Source organism: Molothrus aeneus, chromosome 2, assembly GCF_037042795.1.
Source record: "Molothrus aeneus isolate 106 chromosome 2, BPBGC_Maene_1.0, whole genome shotgun sequence".
Lineage (NCBI taxonomy): Eukaryota > Metazoa > Chordata > Aves > Passeriformes > Icteridae > Molothrus > Molothrus aeneus.
This window is the reverse complement of record NC_089647.1, coordinates 46,623,168-46,637,760: the sequence shown is the minus strand read 5'-3', so window position 1 is coordinate 46,637,760 and position 14,593 is coordinate 46,623,168.

Genomic DNA, 14,593 nt, shown 5'->3' with positions numbered 1-14,593 from the left:
GTGAACTGGGGGAGGAAAGACAGGGGGAATAAGGGTCAGGAATCTAGTGTAGGGGGAGTGGAGGAGGGAAGGGATGCATGAAGTCAGGTGGCAGGAGTGCCAAAGGATGGGGAACCTAATGGCTGCACATTGCAGGGAGGGCAGACGCTGGGCAGAGGGAGGAGTTCATGCCAGCCCGGAGCAGATCCCCATGGCCCCGAGGGATCTCTCTTATCTCGCTCATCTGTAGCAGGATTAAGAGGAGAGCTGAATCAGTCAAACCATCAAGAAGCAATGGCAAGAAATCAGCTCCTTTTCAGCGGGGAAGTCAGTCTTGAAAGTCTGAAAAGATCTCAGCTTCTAAAAAATACTAACCAAAATACATGAAAGAAAATGTTGCTGTGGTTTTGGTTGTTCGGGTTCTTTTTTGGTCTGGGAATTGCAATAAAAAAACAACCAGAAAGTTAGAAAAGAAGTTATTAATGTTCCTTTTTTGAGAACATTATTTTTTTCCTTTCCTGTGAAAACATGATATTGCTTCAGGCTGCTCTAAAACAGGTGAGGAAATAGGATGCAAGGCAGAAAACTTCGGAAATCTTGCTATTGGCTATACAGAGAACAAACATTCTTCACATTGGATTTTGTGCTATGCAATGCCAGTTTGAGATTTTAGCAGTACTCTGGGAATTTTGATCCAGTTTTGGAAATATATAGATCGTGGGTGACTCAAGGCCAGAGGGCTTCTTGTTGTGTTGTATTTTTGATGTCTCCTGACTTGACTGTGAGAGGGAGTATTTTGAGTCCTCTAGGAGAGCTAGAGCTAGAAAGAGAGTGGGTTGCCTTTCAGATTTGCTGTTATAATTTTCTACTGTAGGAGGTGAAAGGTAAACCTGCTAAGAGGTAGACATATGCAATGGAGAAAAATTAAATCTGAAGATAAACATTTCCAGAGCAAGGTCCACACTGCAGCTGATAAATTTTAATAATCTGTAAACTGAAAGGGAGCAAAAACAGAAAAATGAGGCAGCTGATTCCCTGAGGGAAAAAAACAACACAGAACTCCTTCCCACACATGTAAAACCACCACAGGATAGTAAATCCCTTGGACTCTGATTGAAATTATTTATTTAAGCTACGAGGATGTACTCAGAATTAAGTATCAATCAGGGAAAGACTTCACACAGTGCTGTGAATACTCATATCCCTCTGAAGAACTGCTGGGTGAATGGGCCACATATCATTTTCTAACAAAGGCTGTTTCATTTTCCCATCCCACCCTTCTGCTATAAGTAGTGATATTTACCTCATCTCCTAGGTAAGTTGCTTCTCTTTGTGCAGCACAGTTGAAGTCAAAAGATCTTATGTTTATGAGCATTTCACAGAAGTTATTTGAATGTATATTAAAATTAAGATAAATGTGTTTAAATGTGCATCCAGAGTAGCTCTGTCATTGCAGAAATTATTCCCCTACATGAGAAACTTTGGAAATGGAAAGATTACTTTTTTCTCTAGACTTGTTGCAAGCTGAATATTGTTTGCTTGAGGCACCATATCTAGAGGTCTCTTGGCATGGTCCAGTGGCAGTGGGATGCAGAGAGACTGTGATTTAAGAATGACACTAACTACTATTTATGTGTTCTGAGATGGTCCCAAGTTTTTAGGCCCTGACTGTATTGGTGGTTCAACAATCCTGCAATAAGACCAGACACATGTCTAAAAAATAAAAGGCCTTTCTACTTTCCAGAGTAAGGGGGAAAATTGTGATGAAGTTAGCAAGAGTTGTCAGGAAACTTCCTGCAGTTTTTGGACAAGTCCCTCAGTTATGCATGGTGAACTGTCATGTATAAGGTAGGACAGAAGTAAAACATAGCAAAGAAGTAATTTTAGCTTATTTTATAGAGGTGAATCTACAAATGTGGATGAAAAAAGCAGGGGTTGGAAGAAGGGTCCTGGTGGATGATTACCCATACTAAGAAGGATCAGCCCAGCCACAATGGAAGTACTTCCTTTTTCTACTGTGTTACTGCCATAATCTTTTCTGCCAGTTTGCCCTGCTCCAGTCTACCTGCAAGGTTGTATGGACCCCAACTCTCTTTTCCTCGTCACAACAATAATTTTATTTTTTTCCTTCACCAAGTGTGGACTTGGTCTTCCTTTTTTCCTAAATCACAAGCCTGCCACACAGCCAAGGGACCGTAGAATGAAGTACATGTGAATTATGCAACCTGGATGCCAGAGGTGAACTGCAGTCAGGATAATGTTTTCTTCATGGCTCTGTTTACTGAATTATAGCTGGCTTGTAATGGTGCCAGTGTCCTCAGGAGCCCTTTCTAGGGATTTCTGGGAATCACAAAAACATGTTAGGAAGAGGATGGAGTTAATCAGTTGGGCTTTCCTGCTGCTATATTCAGCCCAGCAAGCCGCCTCTGACAGATGTTTCTGCTTTTAGGCCACAAGGAATGTTATTGACTGGCTTTCCCTGTGTTCAAGAAGCATGTAAAGCTATCAAAGGCTTGTTTTCCATAAGAGCATTTTCTTGTCAGGTGATGTTTTTCTATCTCAGTCACAATGGATTTTAATGAATTTCTCAATAGACTGATTCCCTGAAGAGAAGAAACAGAGGAAATCTGCATTAGTTGATTTTCCTCCTGTCTCTGGGAAGCATGGGATGTAAGCAATGGTGAAGTTGTACAGCAGAGCTGTGGGGAGCAGCACACAGAGCCCTCTGCTGCCCATCAACCCTCCTGTTGACTATCCTGACCCACTTAGTTTGAATAAAATTTTCTGTATGTCATAAAAAGCAAATTAAAGCCAAGTCCCAGGTGTTCCTTACAGAGTTTGAGGCCAGTCAGTTCATAGTGCTGCCTGGTCCTGGATCTCTACCAATGTCCTATGACTTTCATGAAAAGAAGGGAAAAACCTGACTCCCTAATCTCATTCTCCATGAGCTCTTTCTGGGTGGGATAGGGGAAAGGAGGACTTGGGCACAGCCCCTCCATGGGCTGTGTGATAATGGAGGGTCCCTCTTCTGAAAAACACCTCTTTTCACCCCATTCCTGCATTCACCCTGGAGGATTTGTTTACCCATACGTTCAGCTCACCCAGCCATTGGACAGGATAAGACAAGACCAGGTTAAAACAGAATGGCCCCAGTTTTTGTTTTCCCCATGGTAGTCCCCTGAAGTGAGTAGAGATACTCCTCAGTTGCCCAGCTCAGCTCTGGGAAGGAGCTGCCTGCTGGAAGGACATTGTGCCAAGCAGTAGGACAGAAGGCAATGGGCAGAAACTGATGCACAGGAAGTTCAGATGAACATAAGGAAGAACTTCTTTACTGTGCAGTGATTGCACACTGGAACAGAATGCCCACAGATGTTGTGGAGTCTCCTTCAGTGAAGATATTCAAGAAGGGTCTGGATGCAATCCTATGCCGTGTGCACTGGGATGGCCCTACCTGAGCAGGGAGTTTGGTCCAGATCACCCTCTGTGGTCCCTTCCAGCCTGACCCATTCAGTGATTCTGTGATTGATGGGGTTATACTGACAGCACAGGCAGTTTTCAGAAGGGACATAACACCCAGCATTATGTCTGCTCTCAAATGGTGCCTCTCCTAACTATTTGTGCTTGTAGCACTGGCCTCTCAAGGCATCACATAATGTGGGTCAATAAGGACTGCTGTTATCCATCTGACCAAAACCGCAGGTGCAAAATCATGCCTGCAGCTATCTGAGGCCATAGAAGCAAGGTATCCTCTGAAGCTGCCACTCAGTAGCTCAGTGAGCCCTTCCTCTCCCAGCCAAACCCCATGGGATGCTTCTGTTGAATGTGGTCTATTCACTAGGACAAAGGAGAAACGTTCCTTTCCTGGCAGCAGTGCCTAGGAGGGTTGGTTTCTTTTGTGGACCATAACTATTGTTACAATTGCTGCTTCATCAGACAGAATTATTGGTCTGTCAGTAATGTGTTAGACAGCAACACTAGTCTCAAATGCCTGTTAATTATCTAAATAAGCAAATTTGCTTCCTTTCCCACCGAGGTCACTCATGTCCTGTGTCATTTGTGCAGCTGAAGCTGTGATCCTTCAAATACCCCTGCAAATAGAAGTTATTACAAGGGTTGTGCCCTCAAAGCACAGAGGCTGCTGATATGAGGGGGAGATGCTGGACTAGTTCCTCAGGGCCTGATCCAAATCCTTTTGAAATCGGTGGAAAAATGCTCCCAGTCTTTCATGGCTTTGGATTATATCATAAGATAGTAACTTTTTCCAGGCAGGAATTTTGCTTCAAACATCACTTGAAAACACTTGAGAGATCTGGCAGTTGATAAAATACTCAGCCTTGAGCCAATACAGCCAGTGAAAGCCCTGAATACATTGGTGGTTTTTGCAACATAAGAGTATTTTTCCTGGGGAAGGCAATAATCTGATCTGCTTGCTTGTCCAGAGTCAGACCTGAAAATCTCTAAGTAGCTTTTCAGTTACTCTATACATCCAAAACACGAAAATGTGGTTGTCAGTGTAAGGGTTTGGGGCAGCAGATGTCCACAGGGCTTTAGTGCATGTCCTCTGCCTACTGCACAGTCAGAGTTCAGTGTCCCCTCATTTAAATGCCAACACTCTGCTCCAACAGGCAGAGCTGCCTGCCTGCTCCACCTAAAGAAGCCAAAATCCCAGAAGAGTGTTGTACTACCATCATGGGTTAAAAAATGGGATGGCTTCCTTGCAACGCTCTGTTTCTCGCTGCCTTCCAATGCCTCAGACTTTCTTCCAGGCTGCTGTGTGTGGGCTGTGGCAGTGAGCTCCCTGTCCTTGAACAAGAGCACCTTCAGAAGGTAAATTTGTGCCTTGAAGCCACAGTCCCCCAGAGAATACCGTGCAGAAGCAGGTCAGGGGCTGTGTGGGACAGGATGGCTGTTGCTGACATGGGGGCAGCAACCCTTGGGCAGGGGCCAGGTGACCCCAGGGGTGGCTGGTGGCGCACAAGGTACCTGGAGAGCCTCATCCCACCAGTTTACATCATCTCAGGAGCATGCTGGGAGACAGCTCCTCTTTGTCTCCCACCTCATGAAGGATTGAAGTTCCTGTCCCTCCACCAGCCTGCACCTGAGTTAAATGCCCAGCAGCTTCTTAAATTCCTCCCTTTTTGGTTTAAATCTGCACAGCATAGCTGCAGGAGGACTCTGAGATGAGGAAAAAGCAGAACTTCTCCACAAGGGTACCATTTCATACAAATCTCAAAGTTTTCTTGCAACAGTATTTGTTTTACTCAGGGAAGTTACCAAGGACATGAAAACCATTATCAAAGCCTAGGTGAATTTTTCCTCCTCCCAGAGATTTCCCATCCCATATGTGGCTGATGACCTGCAAGCCCACAGCTGCAGGGCTGCAGATCTGAGGCTGTAAAATGAAAACACTGTGCATTTAGTGAAAGGAGATAGGGCCATCTAGTGACAAGAGAAACTTGCGTTTTTCATTCCGTTCATTCCGTTCTTCATTGCGTCCTTCCTTTCACATGCCTATGAAAACCTGTTCTGGCCACCAAGACTGGCACAGGCAGTCCCTCACCCAGGGATGTGCATGGCTGAGCCTCATGAGGTTCACACCGCTGGAGCTTTGCATGGTCCTCAGCAAAGCTTTTGCGAGCAGAGATGACAGCGCCAAGCAGAAAGGCTGCTTGGATTTCTGACAAGGTTTGGGTTTGGGAAGAGCCCCACGGGCAGCACGGGGGGCCAGGAGCAGGCAGAGCTTGACCCGGGATCGACAGTGGGAAATAGGGCTCTTGTGTTTGTTGGGAGATGGTTTCCCCAAGATTTTTTTTTTTTTTTTGTTTCAACTGCTGTAGGCAAGCAAGGAAAAATTCAGGACAGGGAAGATGTTTCTTAGGAAAAAACAAACAAACCAAACCAAACCCAACCCCCCCCCCCCAAAAACCCACAACAAACAAAGAACCTCCCCCCCCCCCAAAAAAAAAAAAAAACAACAAAAACCCCCACTTTGTTTCAAAATATGCATGAATTTTATTTCTTAAAAATAATAAAGAGATTCTAGAAATTGTGGAAATTGTGTTGTTTTAAAGTAAGAAAGTACTCATGCATGACATTCCCTCTGGCCTAAACAAGTCTTCCATAATATCATTAACATACTGAAAAAATTTATTTCTTGTCAAAGAAAGCATTGTTTTTTCTTTTTCCTTTTACTTCTCTCTTTGTTTAGCACGTTCCTCCTTTCCTCTGAAGAATTCACACTACTCATCTTGTTATCAGTTTAGCTAATTACATTACTGCACTTCCCAGCAAATTAAGATCTAAAGCCTGCTGGTTTACAGTAAACTCCACAAAGAAAGGGATAATGAGGTTACTTTGCAGGTTTTGTTCCTTAGGTAATTTCCATACAGTTAGTTTATAAAGTGGGAGATAAGGTAGCTGCCATAGCTTTTATGTTACCCTTCCCAAGCAAGGTCCAGGTCTCCCAGCACTTCTGGGAAGGAAGGGATTCTCCTGCTGGAGATCCTGTGGTGAGGCCATTTTCCCCAGGGCAGAGAGAGAGACACCATATGTGTGCTGAAAGCAGAGCTGTCTGAAGATGTGGGGCTGGGACCACCACACCAGGCCTGCACTGAACCAGCACCAAACCTAGCTTGGGGCAAGTAGGGACAGACTAAGCTGTACCAAGTTCTGCTGGGAGCAGAAAGGACCTGAACTCCACTTTTGTGGGGAACTTCCAACTGCAAAGTTTGGTTTGACTCAGAATGGAAAGAAACCCAACATCATCGGAACCACAAAACACCCCAAAGCAATCTGTTCAGGATCAATCTACTTGTTTGGATTATCCTCTGATTTCTGCTTTTCTTTTGAAAATAAAGGCCAAAATTTTGCTTTTATTGTTCCCACAGAAAGGTTACTTTCTATCAGATAGCAGGTTTTTGGACATTTTCTACTTAGTGGTTTGTTCATACCTGCAGTCCCAGTCAGAAACTCTGCATTGACATTCTGGTTATTTCACACATCCCAAATTAAGCTGAGGTGGCATTTGAGTGGATGTAATAAGAGCGAAGGGCATGGAAGGAGAACGAGGACAGTGCAGTCATCAAAGAAAGAAAAATGCTTTTGTGTAGGCTTACAATTTAAACCAAGAATTCCCTACAATTATTACCTGATTGCGGTTGATCTCTATCACACTTTGCTTTGATTGTTTTATGTGTTCCTCTTCCCAGATCCTCTCAGCTCCCTTTGGCTATTTGTGAGGAAAAATGCACCCACATGTTGTGCTTATTCATAAGTCTGCATACTGAAGTCTGGGGCAAGAGGCAGTGCTACATGCTCATCCAGCCCTTGGCATCTCCCAGTAGGGATTCCAGTCTTTCACTGGGCCGTTACAAACACAGAACAAGTGCCTCAGCAGTGCATGGTTCTCCCTTACCCTCTCATCTGAAGGTGTTTCTCTGGTCATGGTTAATCAATTGTGAGCCTGGGAGTGACAAATCAGTTCAGTCAAGTCACTTTAATAACTTCAGAGCCAGGTCCAAAGACTGTAGCTGTCTCACAGTGCTGCCTGTGACACTTAGTCAGGCTCAACATTAAATTAAAAGGCCTAATTCTGAATGTATTGAAAGAGAAAGCTCTCTGTGAAGATGTAGTCCATCAGACACCCCAGGTGCTGGAAGCTGGGCAAATATGTACTGTGCTTTCTGGAAAGGACTCAAAACAAAAGAGTTTTCTGTTGAAAAGTTTCCATATCTCAATCACAGTTAACAGAAAAATACAAAGCTCTTCTTCACATTGTATCAAGCTGGCAAAACCAAATACTTTTCACCGTTCTATTTCATATCTGTTAGTAAGTCTGTGACTGCAACTGACTTGGATGATAAGTCACCAACCAGATTTACTCATCAGGCTGTCTCTCTACTTTGACCTCTATTTTCCCTGCCCACCTAAAAGATGTTGCTGTGCTCCATAGCAAGCAGCTGCCATGCCTCTGATGGGTGTCTTAAATACATCATCTGCCTGAGAGGAAACTGCCTTTCCCTGCTGTAGCAGATTTTAGGGAGTAGAGGACTGAGTCATTCAGCTCATGCTCTTGGGAGAAGTCTTCTTACCTCATTAAGAGAACTAGCTCTCTTTACAGATTTTAATTAGCACAACTGGACCACATCGTTTTCCTCTTATATCTCTCCTGTTGTCCATGCTGCCCCTCAGTCCTGCCTACTGTCTTTCCTTGTGCCATCCCTGGAAGTGTTCAAGGCCAAGCTGGATGGGAGTTTGAATGACCTGATCTTGTGGATGGTGGGGGGGGTTGGAACTGATGATTTTTAAGGTCTCTTCCAACCCAGGCCATTCTAAGGTTCTATGTTTCAATGATCCAAAACCACACACAGCGATGCTACTTGGGTGCCCATTGGACCAATGGTCTCTGCAGCTCCAGTGTCAAGTGACAAACACCTGCTGAGCCATGTGCTGCCCAGGAGGGGCAGGGAGGGATGGCATCAGGACAGGGAGAGCTGCAATCAGCTTGAGTATGGTTTGCAGGCAGAAGGACAGATTGCATCAGTTAGCTAATGATAAGCAGGGGGGTCAGCTGAATCACTGGGCATTCACACCGAGGCACATTTACAGCTTCGCCTTACTCGGAAGGTGCCATGTCCTGTACACGTGCACAGTGATGTGTTGCAGTGTTTGCAGTTGCCCTTATGAAAGTCCCTATTGGTTGAGTTTGCTTGTTTTCTGTGCTTTGGTCCATTGGTTTGCCACCAGCTTGCAGCTCTACCTCCCACATGAAACAGTCCTGCTAAATAGATGCCCTGTCCCTACAGAGAGGGATGAAACAGCAAGGTTTTGGAGCCCAGCACAGACTCTCTTTTTCAAAAATTTTCTTAGCAGAGTCATCTGTTTTCAAGGAAGAAAATTATTAATTATCCCACACTCCTGGGATCTGAGTTGATGACCATGCCACTGAGCCCAGCAAAGCCATACCAGTACAAGCCAGTTTATGCAAAAAAGTCTCTACAGGCTCCAACAATGGGCTCTACACGTGTCCCCCCTCCCACACGCAACTTCTGAAACTTGTAGGTGATTTCACTGAGGTTTTATGACAACAACAAGGGAAAAAAGCCTTGGGAACTAACATTGCTCAGCAAGACACAGCCTGCAGCATGCTTTTTATGGCCAAGAACTCTCAGCGTTCCTGGCTTCATTTCCTTAGTGCTCACAGCATTCCCCCTTTATAGCAGGGCTGTGCCCCACCTCAACATGCAAGGCCACATCCTAGGCTCAGTCAAATCACTGGGGCAGCAGAGACCTGGGATTCAAAAGCCTACATGAGCTAAAACAAGGCTAATCTGGGCAAGCTAATAACTGAGAGCTTGCTCTTACAGCCAGCATTGTCAAGGCACAAAGCCCTGCCTAGTCAGAGCACAAGGGACTTTGAGTGGCTGGTGGGAAGGGCTCCATCAGTGTGGGGCTGGGACCATGGTCAAACAGAGAGAGACACCACAGTCTCAATGGCTTTCAGTGCTGGAGCTGTTGTGCTCCAGACCAGTTTGGCTACCTCTGCCCAGTCCTGCCCTGTGTGGTACCCTCCTTGGAGCCATTGCAAAGGTACAGCCAGCAGATGCAAGAAAAACTGCTGTCACTGGTATCCCTAGTGTCAGGTTTCCTGGGCTGGTGGCCAGGGGTTTTCCTTATCAGTAGGTACTTTATCATGTAGCACTTCTGCTCACATCAAAAGGAAGGAAATAGAGAAATACATTCTCAAATAAAGGGATTTGTTCCTAAAAAGTCAATAAAGCTGGTAGAAGACCTAATGGCAGGGTCTGACCTGCAAAGCATGTGATGAGAAGAGTTGGTCATGAAAATACAGCATTTTGGAGGATGAGGTAAGACCCTACAGATCTGGAAATAATGCAAAGATCTTTGGAAACCAGAAACAAACATTAGAGTTTATTTTCTCCCAAGGCAGTTGAATGTAACAAAGCTCACATTAAGTACAACTGTGTTGCTGGCAGGAGGAGTCTGATGCTTTCTGCAGTGTCCCTTCCCCTTCCAGCCAGGCTCCACTGTTGTCTCACTTCAGCTGCATGGGCTAGGGGGACTCTTGCCTTCGCTGCTTGCATGGTTAGGTAAATCCCAGAGGATGCCCACTGTCCGTGTCAGAAGAAATCTGGATGGAGCATACCTGAAATCTCCTGAGAGATGAGATTGCTGTGGCTGAGCCTGCCTTCCCCTGAGCAGGGATTTCTGTGAGTCATAGCATTTTTTTTACTCCAGCCTTTACTGAACTTGGCTGTTCCCCAGTTATTTTAGCCCAGATTTTTTTTAACAAATGAGGTTTGGCTTTTGCAGACGTGCTGTCTATCCCATGAGGTTTTTACCTTGCTCATTCACAGGCAAAGAAAGTACCATTTGTTGTACGAGCATATGAGACAAGCAGCAGCTTGTAGTTTCATTATTAATTATTTACCAAAGAAACCTATCCCATTTGGGAATTTTATATTTTCCCAGGGTAATGAATGGACACTCATGACAAGAGAATACAGGAGTGATGTTGGTATTCTCAGCTGTTGGACAAAAAGGTATCCATTGCTACAAAATCATTAGAAAATACTTGTCTATGCAAGGAACCTGGTCATAACCCTTTTTGAGATGTTGCCATGCAGAATTACACCCTGCAGGAAATCAGTCTGGCAGGTACGGTAACCCTGAAAACACTGCCCACATGGTGGCAATTCAGCTCTGAATTATAACAAGCTGGACTCTATCTGGACATTTAAAAATTAACCATCCACTCGCAACTTGAGCCTGTCCTGCTTGGGATTTAAGTTCATAGCTAACTTGGTAAGAGTGAGTCAATCCAGTGAAACCCTCCTTAGCTCTGTTATGCTGCAAACCCACAGGGCAGCTGGAAATATTTGTGTTTGAGTATAAAAGGAGGTGCACAAGCTCCTCAATGATCTCATGCTGCCAAGCTTTCCCATTTCTTCTGTTTGCATCGAGACAGAAGGACATTGTGCTCAGTGTCAGTCTTGGTCCCTTGGATGACAGTGGGAGTATGGTGGGTGCAGCTGGGATGAGCTACATTTCTCTGCAGGCATCTCAGTACACAGCTACTTTTTGCACAATATTTTTGGCATAAGAATTCTTGGGAAATGTCTTTGTTTCTATCACAGGAGCACAGAGGAACCAGAGTCAGCCAGATCTTTCACTGCTGTAAATAGTCATAAGCTCATATCACCACCTGAGATACAAATTTCCTCCTGTACACTCACCTTAACTCTTGTCATCCTGTGGGAGCTCACATTAGAGAATAAAACCAGGCAGCCTGAGGCAGAAGCATCATGTAACCAAGAGTCCTCTGGCTGCTGTTAGGATAACATAGCAATTTGCCATCTTCCTTTTCCTCTCTTGCCTGTAATTATGCTTCAGTCACTGGTCATCTGTTCTCTTCAGACCTCTAATCCAGCAACCTTTCCGGTCCTGTCACCTACAAGTACTTATTTGTTTACACAGTTAGAAAGGTTTAGGCTTCTTTTTTTGCTCTTTTGGGAAGACACAAACTGCAGCTGTCAATGTAACACTGATAATGTGCCTTACTTAGAAAAAAATCAATAGGTGCTGTGTTAACCATATGGACATGACAGTAAACATGCTCTGAAAGCTCCAGGAAATGTTAAATGCAAGCAGAGCTGCAATGGGGAAGGCAGCAGGGTAGCCATGACTCCGTGCAGGCAGAGATTCCCCTTAGTGTTGTGCACGTAGTGATGCCCATCTCTAACATATTTAACAAGATATAAAGTTGTAGTGTCCTGTATAGTCACTAAATTGTCTTCTGTAAGCAACTATGCGTATTTGACTTAGGCACCTTTCTAGCAGAGTGGAAAGCATTTGTAAGGAACCATAAAAAGTCATTACATATGCAGAACAATTGAACCTCCTCAGCATCTGTGGTAGGAAACACATCTGTCTTCTGTCCCTTTCTTTCCTAAATGTCTCACTGAATCAACTTTTATGGGAGGGTCGTAAATATCCCTTTCTATTCGAATCCAGGAGTTAACAATACCCCCTGTGACCATAAACACAAGATGTTTCATTGAGGAAAGAGGTGCACTCAAGTAAGCAGAGATCTTTGTGACAGTTGCTGCCAGTATGGTCCCCATGCACCGCTAATCACATTAGTGGGAGAGCACGGAGGTGGCCAGCAGACAGCAAAAGAAAGAGGGAGAGAAAAGCAAGACTAATCTTGTTAAAAGGGAAGCAAAGATAGACGCTACTTTTACACAGAAGCTTATAACGTCCCCATTTTCCCAGGGCTGGAATCACCTGGATGCTCTCTGAGCAGCGTGGCTGCTGCTGCTGCTGCTGTTGTGGAAACAAACAGCTCCACATCTCTTGTGCTACGCAGGGCTGGTTTTTCTTACAGCTCTTTGCCATCCATGGTCTCTTGGTTTCTGCACATGCAACCTTGAATCCTTCTTGAAGTAGAGGTTTACTTGCCTCCAGATGATTTTAAAAGCAGTACAACTGGTTTTAATCCCCTGCGTGGGATCCTTTTCTACCAGAGGAGGACCCATAATCTTCAACAGATAAAACAAATGCCTGATCTAAAATATTCATGTGTCTTCTCATTCTCCTCTGGTGAGGCAATATCAGATGTTCGAAGGTGTCTTCTTCCTGAAGTCTTTTGCTCTCTGGTTGCATGAGGGTGATGGACAGATCCCAAATATGCACTTTCCTTACTTAAGAGGCACAAAACACCCCCCAAACTGAGAGCTAAGGATTAGGCAAGCAGCCACTAAATGGCCTCTGGCAGTGCCCCCAGTAGGGTTTCATCCTTTAGCTCACAACCTTTCCATGCTGTGATGCAGATATGTTGTTTCAGGGCTGAGGTGCTCTCTGTTCCCTCCCTTCTCCTATATGTGGTGGAGAAGGGGGGCAGGAGGAGAGGTGCTCCTGACCAGGCACACTCAAGGAAGCCTAGGCACCAGAACATGCGTTAACCTACACTCACAGCTCAGGATGCTGTGACAATGTGTTGAGGCTCTTCAGCCAACTGGGAGCCCAGAGCCCACAGCACACAGGCCAGTGAGCTCCCAATTCAACTAAGCAAGACTAAGCTTTGGAAAAAGATTTTCATCTTTTGGGGAACCAGAGCCTGGAGAGGCAGCACCTGTCAGAGGCATGTCAGGGTAACTCTCCAAGAACTGGAGGGCTGATGGGTACAGCATTTCTGAGTATTTCTCCAGAAAGACAGTCCCTTCTCCCACCACCCATGACTGTGTACCTAGCAGAATTGTGTTAGCAGACCCCCTCCCTTTCCCTGTTAGAAGGGAAAGCAGCACCTTGATATCTGAAAGGAGCCTTAACCCGTTTTTTTGCTCGGCCTGTTTATTCAGTATCATACTACAGAGCTGAGGGTGGATAAACAAAGTTCTTGCGTCAGTGGTTGTGATGTCTGCTGCTACAAGTGCTGGTGCCTTGCCAATTAATCAAATGGAACGGGGTGGGGGGAGAACCTGACAGATGGGCAGGAGAAATCCTTGATGGAAAATCTGACTTGTTGTTGCATGGGGTGGAAGTGGCAGGAGGGTGCAAAAAATGAACAAACAAGTGGAAATCTAGAAGCAAGAACAGTGATGATGGCTTCACAGCTGAGAAGGCATGCCCAGTCTGGTGGGGATCAGCCACTTGTTGCCTTGATATTTCATCAAGTTCCTAAATACCAAATGCAAAACAGAGACCCCTTTGGCATTAAGGAAATTATTTGACTATGGGTTAGGGGTGGCTAAATGAGCGGGGAAGTGGCTGCTGTCAGTGTCCTGGGGCACTTGAGCTCCCCTTGCCATCAGAGCTGGGCTTTCAGAAGGGGCAGAAGCACTGGTCAGGAGTGGAGCCCCTGTGGAGAGATGGGCTGCAGGAAGAGGAGAGGCTATGAAGGAAAAGCTTTAGGAATGCTTTCAATAACGTTTGGGAAAGATGGCTGGACTGGGGACACCGTTCTGGGGAGCAGTGTCTGTGCAATGCAGAGACCCCTGCAATGAAGAAGAGCCCAGGCAGACACAATATTTCTGAGCATCAGACAACAGGACCTCTTGGTACCCAGTTAACTGAGGGGAACCTGAAATCCTTGCTCTCCCAAGAGATGGATGTTTTGTTCATTTCCCAGTCCTAGGAGTGGATCAGTGAGACCAGGAGCCTCCAACCCTGCTTCTCCACTCTTCTTTCTGCTCCCTTCTCTTCCTGCAGGGACAATGCTGCACCTCAAATTGGGTGGAATCAGGGGTAGCTTCCCTAGCCCCTGCAGCCCCTCCTACCTCACATGATCTTGACATTGACCATTTAATCATGGCTGGGTGAGGGCCTGGGACCCACACAGAGCAGGGAACCAGGAGCTGTGAGGGGAACAAAAGGCAGCAGAGAGAATAAAGGAGATGGGGCTACAGATGCCAGGAGACAGAACAAGGAGATGCCTGAAAGGAGGAGGAAGAACAGCCAGAAAAGATGCTGGGAAGCTTGTCTGGGTACTGCACAAAGTCAGCATTTATTCCTGTGCAAGCTTCTTGCAGGCTGCAGGGAACATCCTGGGTGTGCAAATACCCAAATGCACACTGCATTTCAACTGCAAAGGCAA